The sequence below is a fragment of the Helicoverpa armigera genome, chromosome 10 (assembly GCF_030705265.1).
Source record: "Helicoverpa armigera isolate CAAS_96S chromosome 10, ASM3070526v1, whole genome shotgun sequence".
NCBI classification, from domain to species: Eukaryota; Metazoa; Arthropoda; class Insecta; order Lepidoptera; family Noctuidae; genus Helicoverpa; species Helicoverpa armigera.
This window is the reverse complement of record NC_087129.1, coordinates 8,569,651-8,582,563: the sequence shown is the minus strand read 5'-3', so window position 1 is coordinate 8,582,563 and position 12,913 is coordinate 8,569,651. Positions and strand designations below refer to the sequence as shown.

The window sequence follows — 12,913 nt, the reverse complement described above, 5'->3', positions numbered from 1 at the left end:
TGAATGATAGTACGTACAGCATTAGCGCATTATCGGGTAAGCTTACTTGTACTGGATATTTACCTACCAAATAAGTTTATGTTGTAATTTGTCGAGATGAAATAAACGATTTTTTTATTGTTTAGCCGAATCAGACCGAGTAGAAATTTGGATTGGATTCTCGATTTTCTTAAAAACCAACTGGGCCCACTGTCGGCCGATTTTTTAGTCTTCAATGTGTGGTTAGACTTAGACTGTTGATATTCCAGCGATCTTTTAGCGGGAAAATGGCTTGATGTTTATATGCATTCAAAATGGCTGACGGCTGTTTAATGAATGGGCGGGAAATTGTTAGAATTGTGATAAATGGACTTTTATGTGAGGATTGACAGTGATAGTGAAGTATTGTTTCCAGTTGGATATGTGCTCTATATTTTCCTGTTATCCATATTTTCCGGTTAGAACTGACAGTGATATGTTCATCACATGTAGATTTTTGTATGATAAAATCAGGATAAATGAGTTCAAAATGCTGAATATTGAAAACAGCGCACTTAAAATTGTATTTTAGCACTGAAATTGAATTACAAAAATCGCCATGGTGCACGAAGGAATAATTGCTCCCGAAACAAATGACGAAACATTTAGAACTACGACTGAGGACTGGAAATTCAGTAAAGCTGAAACATTTTACATGAAAGGCTGAATAAGTGATGTCGTATTGTTTCATAATGTATTGTAATATTTTACTGTGTAAGTTTACTTTGGCAAATATAACAAAACTTACTCTATGCTGGATTTTTTGATGTTGGATTTTATACAATTTTAAAGCTACTATAAACATTATGTATGTACCATTTTCCACACCATAAAAACAAACACCAGTACCGCAAGAATTTTCGTTTGGTCTTTCAGGCGCTGTCTTCCCAACTTATTATTCGTACCAAACAGAGGGTGCCTCAAACACACCACTTAGACACCAAACAAGGGTGTATTAAGTGTGAGTTAAAATTTAAATTGATTCCACCCTCCTTTGGGAGAAAATTCAAATAGTGCATGGTGTGATCTGGAGCGGGTAACACTGTGTTTGTGGGATTCTTTTTCTGTAAATTGGACGCTTCGGGGCGTTTACACACAAAAAGAATGGGGAATTAGAATGTGTGTATGTGTGGGTGGTGGGATGTACAAACGGCGATGACACGCTTCATTTGGCGAGGGAGTTGGCATGTTGTGGCCAGAAACTAGCGTGGAATAGTTTTGGCTGTGTGCTGGGGTTACAAGTAAAGAGTTTGAGTTTTTTTTTACTGTATAAAAAGCTTTCCTTGCAAAATTTCTTTAACAAACTTATGACAATCTAAATGGTAAAGGTTTTCATGTCTGCCGTTCAGGAAAACAACAAATCAAAAAGACAGATAAACCCCACCAAACAAAGCATCGTGGAGTATTTTTGAATACAAAGCCTTACCATTAAGTTCAAATCAGTTCAAAAAGATTTCCATTCAGAAATACCGTGAATCTAATTAGCAATTCTTCAGTAATTCAAAGGAAAAAATTCAAATTTGTGTTGCGGATCGTTTACTGTACGCGAGGCTCGCTAGGCAGACGAGCTGTAATATCATGCAAATTTCCACAGCTTCAAGTAGAGAAGCGGAGATAAGTCGGAATCGAGTTGACCTGCTACAATCGTTTCTTGAAAATAAAATATGAAGTGGCGAAGTAGAGGGAAGGTTTCTAGATTTTTATTGAGTGAATTAATAAAATATGTTTGTATATTTATCCTGAAATAAGTAGGTATACTGTGCCGATTATGGTAAATTTTCTTCTAATTGTACAAACTCTGGATTGTTGCTAATATCTTTGATCGGAGAATCTAACGACTTAATTGGAAATAAGCTGTGTTCCGTGGCGGTGGTCAAAAATATAAGTCCACGTAAAATTCTAAATTCCCGATTATACAGTTTGAAATCTAGGACGCAATATGCTTAGCAGATCTTTTGTATATTTTATTTCTGTTTCATTCATAAGCATTCGAGTTGGCTCGATTCCGAAAGCAATATTTATACGATTCACGTCACTAAGTTTAAGTATGAATACCGTTTTATTTTTTCCTTTCATTTTCTTAGGGTTTTGGGTCATGTCGTAAAAATGCTTTTACACTCGTCTCGCTTACAATGTTAACAAAGGCTCGACTATTTTCCAAGCAGAATGCTTAATTGACTGAGAATTTTGGTACATTATACTTTTAAAATGAGGGCCTTAATGGTTCCAAACAGCCTGTAATAGAATATGAGGTTGATATTGTATTATATTTAAGCGGTTATCTTTTATGAAGGTCGTATGAAAGACTTTTTGCTACAGTAATTGCTGCGCTCTTAGACATACTTTAGAATTTGTATGAAATATTATTATATTCATTTGAATAGGGCTTACGTAGTTGAGTTTTTAATCCTATTTAACTAAGTTTAATTTGCGTCGAAGTCAAATTATAATACCTATGATATTTTCTTAATATCATAGGTATTATATAATATAATAATTATCTTAGGATTTCTGAAAGTTTAAAATAAATGTATGAAAGCTTTTCCAGCAAAAAAGATACATGATAAAAACACACACATAAACGCATTTTCCCTTTTGGAAAGACGATGCCCTTCAGCCATCTGCCCAAATCAATCTTAAATATTGAATTTGCGTCGTAATCTGATGGAAACTTTTACGGGAAACGAGTTCTATTACATTTTAACACAATTTGTATCGAGTTTTGCACCTCTCGGCGTGTAAGGTGGTACTTCAAACTTATGAACAGGGGGCTTCGAATTTTAATTGCAAACGTGAGATGAGCGTGATGTATTTAACTTTTATAAATGGATTAATGCTTTAATATTAAATTGTTCTGTGTTAAAATTTTGAAATACATTTTCTGCTGGTGCTTTGTTCAAATCTTGCAATTATATTTCTATAGATTCCAATATTTTTTTTGAACAAATTAAAAAAAAAGCATATAGCGGCCGGATTTTTACATCAATTTATAACGTAAAGCATCCGATCAATCTATAAGCATATTTCATACTTCGTTTATCGCATCTCATACATCATTTAAAAGCGATTTAACAATGGAAATCCTCCCGTCGATACATTGACAGAGCGCAGTATATTCGCTTGCATTATTCCCAGCTTACAGCTGTAATCCCAATTTTCAACGGTTGGCAACACTTTTTCGGGCTTCGACGGCCCCCGTTGGATTAAAGGCGAGTGTTGCCAACTTCAAGCCTTTTATACGGAGTTCTGTTTTTAAGTATACACCTTATTAATTAGTTAAACCCTTCGTTTTATGAAGTTTTGGGGGCGACTGATGTGCTTTTAACAGGCTGTGTTGTAAAGATTTGTGTTATTTTGGTAAGTTTGAGATTTATAATGGCTTTATGCTTAGCGTCATAATGTTGGATACGGAGACAGTACTTGAAGTAAGAATATATGTTATAAAATATTATAGGCTTTGCTACGCATTATTCTGAAATATTATATTTTAAATCTTACTAGCTATTTTAATATTGAGAAAGTTAAGTCTTTAATTGAAAACACTGTTGGCTTAAAATATACCTACATAAGTATTGTAAAAACATCAAAATCAACTAACAAAGCTACTAAATAAAGCCGTTACCTATCCAATAGGCCGTATTACCTAACTCCTAATCAGATTATACAAACGACTTAACTATTCACAAAATTACATTCCTCGATTGTAGCTATATCCGCACTCAATCCATTCTTATTTACCCTGTTAGCTATCATAAATCTTTTGTTATCTTTACCAACGTTTTTCCATTAACATTTTTATTCGTTATTTTATATTAACTTGCACTTTTACTGTTTTGATTGTTATGTTTGTTTCAATAAGTTTTTCATACCGATCTTTATTTCAGAAAAAAAAAAATTACTTCTATAACAAGGACGATTTTTTTGTTTGTTTGTAAAGTCTCCGAAACTATTTGACCAATTTGAAAACATCGTGCACTGTTGGGAAAGCTAGGCTATCTCCGAACGTTATATTTTTTTAAGATACGCGATACAGTTTCCCCGGAACGCGGGTAAAGCCACGGAAAAACAGCTAGCCTTTTATAAATAACGATGCAATTTTAGTGTAAATATTACGCGGTTAGACTTCTTAACTATTATTATGTATTCGTAGAAATTCTGCAAAACGAGCTTATTTCTATTACGAATTCTGGGAAATGCAGTGAGTTGAAAAACATTGTTAGTAATGAATTTCTTGAGAAAATATTAAGTCTTCCCTGCTTTGATCAAATAAAAGACTACATTTTAAAGCTTAAAAATGTATAGTCAGAATAAAATATTTACATATATTGTGAAAATGGCTACATTGCTTTGGGCTTGGTATGAAGACTAATGGAATCTTGAACATTCTTCTTGATTATGAAAACGTATTTATTTTAACTCAAAATTATTGGGCCGAAGATAAATTAAAATCTATAAAACTCCCAAAACGACTAGAGTTATCCAAAACGCGGTTTTCGGTCCCCTTTGTCCTGCCAGACAGTGTAATCAGAATAGGCTGTAACCGCCGGGTTACCCACCTCACTTTATATCCTAAACGAAGCAACCGTTTTACATACACCCCAGTGCAATGGAAACGGGATTAGTTTTGTGAATTTTTGAAAGTTTCTAATATACAATTTCCACGAATAAAAACAGAAAAAGCACTGTCTCTTAATATAAGTTGTTTTTTCATGATCTTCATATGCAGTTTTAGTGAGATAAGTCAATGAATCAGAATTAGTGTGGTCTGGAGCTTAATTGTAAAAAGTTACTACAAAAAAAAAACCGCCTTCAATAACATACTTAAAACCTTTTAATAAGACTAAGAATTACTATGCTGAAAAACACATTAAAATTGTCTAAATGTATATGTTTCACCCAAATATACAAACATACAACGAGTACATAAGAGACTACATAAGAGAGTAGATACATAAAAGAGTACATAAGAGAGTATAAAAGAGAGTAGATACATAAGAGAGTATATAAGAGAGTACATAAGAGAGTACATAAGACGAGTTCCTAAGAGAGTACATAAGAAGAGTATATAAGAGAGTACGTAAGAGGAGTATATTTGAGTGAGTTTTGTCTCATACACCGTTTCATATTTCCGGTATCAACATGTCAAACTGAGAACCTCTTATCGACAATACCCAGTTCATTAAAATATAAGAACATCGTGAATTCAGAATACCTTCTCAAATTGTCTTGCCTAAAATAGACTTAGGTACTGCAAATGTCTATAGCGAATCTAGAACGGTCGGGAGTTTAAGTAAATGGATTAAATGTCATTGTGATGCTGAAACGTAATCTACTCGTACCGTTTTAACGTTATTGGAGTTAGCTCGACTTTTTAACGTATTGAAAGAGGTTGGTTATTTTGGGACTTCTTTGTTTTTATGACCTATCTTATAAGACTAGATTGAAAAAAAAAAAAACTTTTGTGAAGGTATTTTGGGTAAATAAAGGCAGTAATACCTATTCAAAATTGTGAGGTTGGAAATTATATGTGGTTCTTTTTCTATTGGTGTCTAAAAGACGTCTCCTAAACTAAAGAGGTCATAAATTATTCAAAAAATAAAGTGACTTACGTCATGTTATTAGACTAAACGTTTACAATCCAATCCAATGAAGCAATAGGTAAAGTCAACTATTGCAAATCAGGATTGACTAACAGCAAAACCTGAATCTATTCACTTCTAACAACACTAACATCCCACGGAAAAACATAAAATGACAACATTACCGATACTTGGACACGCAACTTAACAAATGACTATCTACAAATCTAATTTCAAAATCCTGAAAGCAGTTCACAAAAGCAGACAACATAAAGAGATACCTCTTGTCCCACGAATGACCATTAAGGACCAGCAAAACGACTAATATACATAACTATAGTATGATAAAGTACGTATAACAATGGCAACCACATGAGAACGTTCTCCCATACAATTGTACTGTGTTAATTTTTTGTGTAGCACGGAGGCTTTTAGGGGACAGTGATTAATAGTCGTAAAAGGCATATGTATCTCACTTTTTATTACTCGACCAGTTTATCAAGAGCTTCCTGACCTCCCTCTGTCTTTCACTGGTTGAATGGAGCGGGGGTCTTATGAACTATGATCAGAGGTCAACATATGTTGGTCGGTAAGGTGTTTTCAAGAGCGCGTGCAGTACGGTAGAGAGTTCCAAAGGAAATCGCTTGTGTCATTGCCACATTATTAGTATTAAAGGCTTTTGGGAGATAGCGTGGTGTGTGGCTTTTATTTATTAAATTGTATTTATTTTTTTGTTGCATTTTTTCGCAAATTTTTCCTTCGTTGGTTTGTCTAAGATGATATTTTTTAGGAGCTAACTCATTCACTACCCATAGGTTCTTTCTATCATTGTCGATACTCTAGGCTGACTTCTTTAGGTCTATATTATTGTCACGGTCCTTTTAAAGAGTATCAGTTATAAATACCCCATTAACACGTCCACAGGTACACGCTTTATCCAAAAACCCACATTTATAAAAAGAGGTTAGTCTTAATGGGCAGAGCAAAATCCGTGCATAATATATATCATCAGTTGTATTAAATATAATTTCCAAGACTAATGGCCTGAACACAATACAACAAAAATATAAAAGAATTAAAATGGTGGAAAACATTTCATTAGGAAAAAAGAAAAACATTTAATGGTATGATGTGAAAACGTTGAGATATTAAACCTGAAACAGATTTATAATACGCCACTGGATGCTGGATTAAATATTTTTGGTGCTAAAACATTTCTTAATATTATATGGTTGTTTTGGTAGAATTTAATATAAGAAAAATGAACATACATATTTACATGACGTAAACATATGGTTGTTAGTTACACAAAGTTGTATCCGAAGTTGACATAATCGTTTTAGATATGAAACTATATGGTGTAGTTGTAGTACACGGTATGTTTAAAATATTGACGTTTCAAAATACGTATACCTTTATGGTTTTTTAAAGTGCGCTCTAGAAAGCATTTACTCCAATTTAATTTTACATCAATTTAAAATTAATGGCGTCCAAGGCCGATTTCGGCCACGGCGGCGGTTCCCATTTAAGGGGATCAATTTAAAACTACATAAATCCCAAATAAATAATACAAAAGTTGAAAAAAAAAAATAGTCTTTCCATAAGTTCGAAGCATATTCTCAGAAGCATGATTTCCCGTGGTGTAACGTAAATGTACTCTCATTGCGTCACTTTCCCCGTCCATTAAAAGCCGCAGATAAGCTGAGTTGCTGTCAACTGGTACATCGTTAATTTCTCGGGAACTCCAGTTTTTATTGTGCGTAATTTTTCCTTGCCCGGGAAATATATTGCCCGTACCGTCGACATGTGACACAATGTACGCATTTATCTTAGAGAGGGCAATAAAAATTATGCTCCGTTGATTTTCTTCGGGCGATTAATTAAGTGCTTAAGTGTTAGTGCTTGAACTAAGTTTCGCTTTTGTTTATTTTTCTTGTTATTCTTTTAGTGGGTTGTAAGAAGGCTTGTTAGTTTTATTCGCTTCGTTATGTTGTACGTTATTGTTATTTGGCTACATAAAACCTTTATTGATGTTCGAGTTTTTATAGATTTTAGTTAGTTTCTGTAATATAGAGATCGTTAGATTTTCTAACTCATTGCTTTTAAATAAATGTTGCGTGTAAACTTTATATTATTTAATTTTCACTTTATATGTATTCCACGCGTCTTTAAAAGAAATCAAAGAAAAGGGTTATTTTTATCAGTTTAAACAAAGCACAAGTTTTGATACCATTAACTAAAACCGCATCCAGTACTCCAAATATCTCAAGTCGACAGCTACCAACACCTTCAATCCTAAACTCGACAGCTGTTCCATTTTCGAATCCTGGCTACCTGATACCTAACATATGAAGACTCCTTGCCGTGTACTCTAGTTTAAGGTACAGACGCGCGCATCTGTGCTCCCGAAGTCCTGGTCCGTTTCCCTCCCCTCAGTGCCGCTTTGGCTGCCGAGGAGGGTGCACGCTTTTGGGCGGCAAATCCGCCCACGGAAAATTCGTAACGCCGGTAAAATTTTTGCTAGTGCTGTGTTGTGAACGAACGACTGTTGATTTGTGATTGGACTTGTTGGTTTTTTTATGGATCTTTTGGATTGGTGTGAGTATATTTTTCTTATAAGATTTTTTTTTTTTATTTATTTTCAACCAAGTTTTACTAGCATAAATGATGATCTATCGCTTGTGAATCAAACATTATGTGGACACTAATATTTTGTTTGCCAACTTTCATGTGTAGATATTTTATTTCGGTTAGTTTAAATTATTCCTGCGTTCTAATTAGGATGCAAATGGAAAAAATACGTAATGTAAATTCCAACTAGAAAAACGTAAACAAGTAAACATTGCGTTCAAAGAAAATTATTAGCCCCATAAAAGAGACGAGAGATTATTAAATAAAGAAAAACTGCATTTTATTGCTTGTACAAACAATAATTATAAAGTTTCGCGTGGTCACCACAAATAAAGGCGTAAAGCGTAGCGTGATATTATTTGAGAATGGACAGTAAAATATAATTTATAGCTCACTATTATAATTGTTTCTATGTTTAGGTAAACATGTGTATTTTTGAATGAATTAATTACATAATCAACACATAATGAAATTCTCTGACGAGATAATTAAATAAATTAAGTGACAATTATGGAGATTGAGAGACTTTATTCTTCTATTAAGTAAATACACACACTGCTTTATTTTAGGTTTCATGATAATAATATGGTTCCCTATTCTGTAGCTTTATATTACTTTACAACACACCTGGACCAAATGGTCAAAAATGGTACTGATCATTTAGAGCTCCAAATCATTTAGAGACAATATTTCCTTTAAGGAGTTTTCAAGAAATTTTTAATCCATACTACGGATTTATTCAACAGTTTATTTTGACTCTTCATTAAAATATTAATAGGTACAAAGATTTATTAATCATGAATAAAACGCTTGTTAACGTAATATTTAAATTAAAGATGTTACAATTTTTTTTTAATCTTGAATAAAGGGTTTCACCTTTTTTAACAATTTTTAATAGAAAACAGAATACAATAGATTTTTTAAACTACAATAGAAAAAATAACACCGATAGTAATTTAGCTTAAAAATTTGCCAAATGTTTTTCTTTAATTCAACCAACGACAACAGAATTAGCACACGGTTCACAGAATTTAATTTGAAAGGGTGCAAATTGTATCACTTAACTGAATAAAATGTGTGTGAAAAAAACATTCTAATCCTCGCTGTAATTATTTTGATAGAAATATCAGTCTTTTGTTAACCTGACTACGACCGCACACGAGTTACATGGAAATATGTCTTATACATAAAAGAAAAAAAAGACTTTAAAAATTAAAATAAGAACTTAAAAAGTAGAACCTCACGCAACAAGCATTTAACTCTTTCGAGAACACAAAAGCTAAGGTCATCGCCAAACAAAAATATCCCTCGGAGATCCGACTCACGATTATTCAAATATTATTCTTAGACCCTATCTGTTTCACTTGTACTAACATCGTATAACACGATTTTAAAAAGACGAGCATAAATAAGTGGGACGCCTTCAAACACGACAGTACCGGACACAAACCATCAGGGATAAAGTCATTTAAATCTATTGTCATCTTCGGTGTATCACTAAAGAAAACAATAAGGAAATGTAGCTCGGAAACTCTTTGCCATTCAAATATCACCTTAAATCTATGACATTTGAAGCCATGTAGTAAAAAAATGATGGTGTTCTAATATTTGTCGTGACACAAAGAGGTAGCGATAAAACAGATAGCGGGCACAAAAGGCTATAACAAAAGATATTATTGCGTATAAATATAGCCCACGTTTATGGATAAAACATTGTGTAGTATACATACGTAGTTTTACATAACAAGAATACTTTTAGTAGTTTTTTCCTGTAACTAATGATTCTGTTGTCAATCATGTGATCTCATAATTTTACCAGCATTTTAAAAGACTAAATAAAAAAATATTTGATCATAAAAAACATTTTCGGTTCTTTATTGATTATTATCTCATTATTTAAGTAAATATTAAAATTAAAGATAAATTAGGAACATGATTTTAATGTGAGTTCAATACAGAAAGCTTTTCAAATTGTTAATCTGTTCCTAAACGAATTTCCCATAGGACTACTTGGATTAGCCATTAAACAGTCATTTGACCAAAATGGCCGTTTCAATTTAGCGTAAATGAAGGGACAATATAGAACTTCTTATCATCTTTCACATCAAGCGGGTGGTATCTATTACGAAATTGCGATTTGATAAATCGCCAAACATTATTATGGGCGGCGAAAGAAATGGACTCGCTCAACTTGAAACAGTCTTGGGTACACCTCTATTTATAACCATAAAAGGAGCTTTATGCCATTAAAAATAAAGTCCAGTTTGAGTTAAAGCCAGTTGGACCACGTAAAATAAATATTATGAAAGTAATAGGAAAACATAATGCCACGGATACTGTGATGAAAGCGGGTCTCTTTAATAAATTGACTGAAGGTTGAATATTAGAAAACGGCTCTTACGCGCTTTGGGAAAGAATTCGGATAGCATTTTTTTCTATTTCTGTCCTAACAATGTACACTATTTTTATCTGGTAAAATATGCAATGAATTTTACTTTGTGTAAGCAAAAATACTTTTGTACGTAGAGAAAATAATAATCTAGGTGTTGCCTATTTTTGGACAGACTACTTTCATAAAATTCTTCGTGAGAAAACCTTTAAGTAATTGTACGGTTTTTCTTTTACGTAAGTGCGACGTTGAAAGGTAAATGGTTTACTTTATTCAATTAACTTCAAGAAAAAACGAGCCATTTCCTTTATCTTGGCAAATTAGTTCTCTTTTACTTTGACGGCAAATAAGTTAATGGCATTATTGTAATGGTACTTACTTATTGAAATACTGTGTCAATATGGTTGATAAAAAAGCTCTCATTCATGATAACTCATAAATGTATAATACCAATGAAAAGTCATTTTCACGCTATGACAATAAAAACTAAAACTAAAAGACACATTAATATCTAAAAAGTATTTATGGTACACGTTTAGATAAAAACTAGTTTAATATCAAACCATTTTTGGACATAAGATTTTCTTAATCCAATACCGTATCACCTCCACGGACCATACAACAGACCAGCTAAATAAAACACGTCACAAAACACAAAGAACAAATTATGATCCCACGCAAAAACCTACGAAATCCTTTCTTAGATAAGTAAAACATCCATTGGAAGCGTGCCATTAAATCATAAGCGCTTTCTTCACCAAAGAAAATGGGATCGCGTGAGGGACCCCGGCACACACGCGATACCAAAATTTTCTGCTACCCACATTACGTCGCAAGTTTTCTCACGATGGGTGGTATGTATCATGACGGTTGAAATATGGTCTTCATAGTTGTGTGTTAGTTTCGTAATTAATTGCCTGGCCATCTTTGAAGACAAGTTGAGGCTAAGGGCTTTATTAGTGTTTGAAAGTTTAGTTTTCTTTACAACACTACTACAGTTTACTATTTCATTTTCACTTTTTATTCTGTTCAGAACTATTTGACCTAACTGTTACTGAGGTAGAAAATGCATACCTATTATTTATTTGTTTTAAAACTGACGGGTTACTTAGCAAATCAACAACGACACTATTTGTCGCTATTCAGGAGAGGATACTCATTTTTGCCGATATGTTTATGCATAGCATGGGTATGTTTTGACTTTTCTCTTAATAACATTTTGAACCATTGAACTAAGCAATGTTCACTATTTAACTGTGAAAATGAAGAGTTTAGTAACCTATTGTGATTAAGGCGACTGTGCTCGTTATTACTCCTCACAAATGATTGCTCACTCATCCTGCACGGAGATTAAATACTGCTATTTCTGGTACAAAATATCCTATAGCAGGTACATGTGATCCCCTGTCCCCTACATTTACGACATTCACCAAAATTGCCAGGTACAATTCTAATTGGACCGTACATCAATTCGTTTATTACAAAACTTTTCTTGTGCACACACGCGAACTGCCAGAGGGGGCATAGATTGGACGATGTGTTAATTTGGCCTGTCATGCGATGAGTAACAACAATGTACGGATTGTGAGGGTCGTCAGTCCTCACGGAGGAACGTCACTCCTCACAAAAGGTACGCACGCAATTACGTTCTGCGTGTAAGCGAAAAAAGCGTTCGGCTAATCACTTCTGTTTTCTTTCCCGTTTCGAAAGTCTGATTGATTAGTGTTCTAAAACTGCGAGGGGATTTTTTTGCGCTGTCAAAGTCTTGGCTGTTTTGTATTTTTCTGATACTTTTTCACAATCAAATTAAATAAAACCGAAGCAAAAAAGCTCTCTTGAAATTGTTTTTTCTTCACCTTTATATATTGGTGTAAGTAAGTCAAGATACTCAACAATGAGGCCATATTTACGAGACAAGCATCTTCCGCTTTCTGCGTCAAACCCTTAACCCAATTGCTTTACGAAAGACTCTTCAAGGTGATCGTAATATAGCCTTCGTTATAAGATCATTGGCAAAATTACTTATTGTGGAGAAGGACCTATACCTACGTAAATTATATAAAAATGTAGAGTCTGTATCTCCATCATCTACCTAGCCTTTCCTCAACTATGTTGGGGTTGGCTTCCAGATTAAACTGATGCAGGTGAGTGCCAGCATTTTACATGGAGCGAATGTTTAACTGACCTGTTATTTGGATAATCCGATAACTCTTGGTTCTAACTAAGTTTGTTGTCCAGCCTTTTTAGCTCCTGCATATCCGTGGCCATAAGTCTTTAACTTACAGCTGACACCCAA

At 33.6% G+C, this 12,913-nt stretch overlaps 1 protein-coding gene across 2 annotated transcripts in view; it reads left to right on the top strand.

The window, feature by feature from the left end:
* The first annotated feature begins 8,035 nt into the window (after window positions 1-8,035).
* LOC110378356 (roundabout homolog 1) overlaps window positions 8,036-12,913 on the top strand; it is a 53,687-nt gene continuing 48,809 nt past the window's right edge. For both annotated transcript variants that reach the window (XM_064036520.1, XM_049840823.2), the window contains exon 1: window positions 8,036-8,195. The gene's annotated coding sequence lies outside the window, so the exon portion shown is untranslated. The remainder of the gene's footprint in view (window positions 8,196-12,913) is intronic.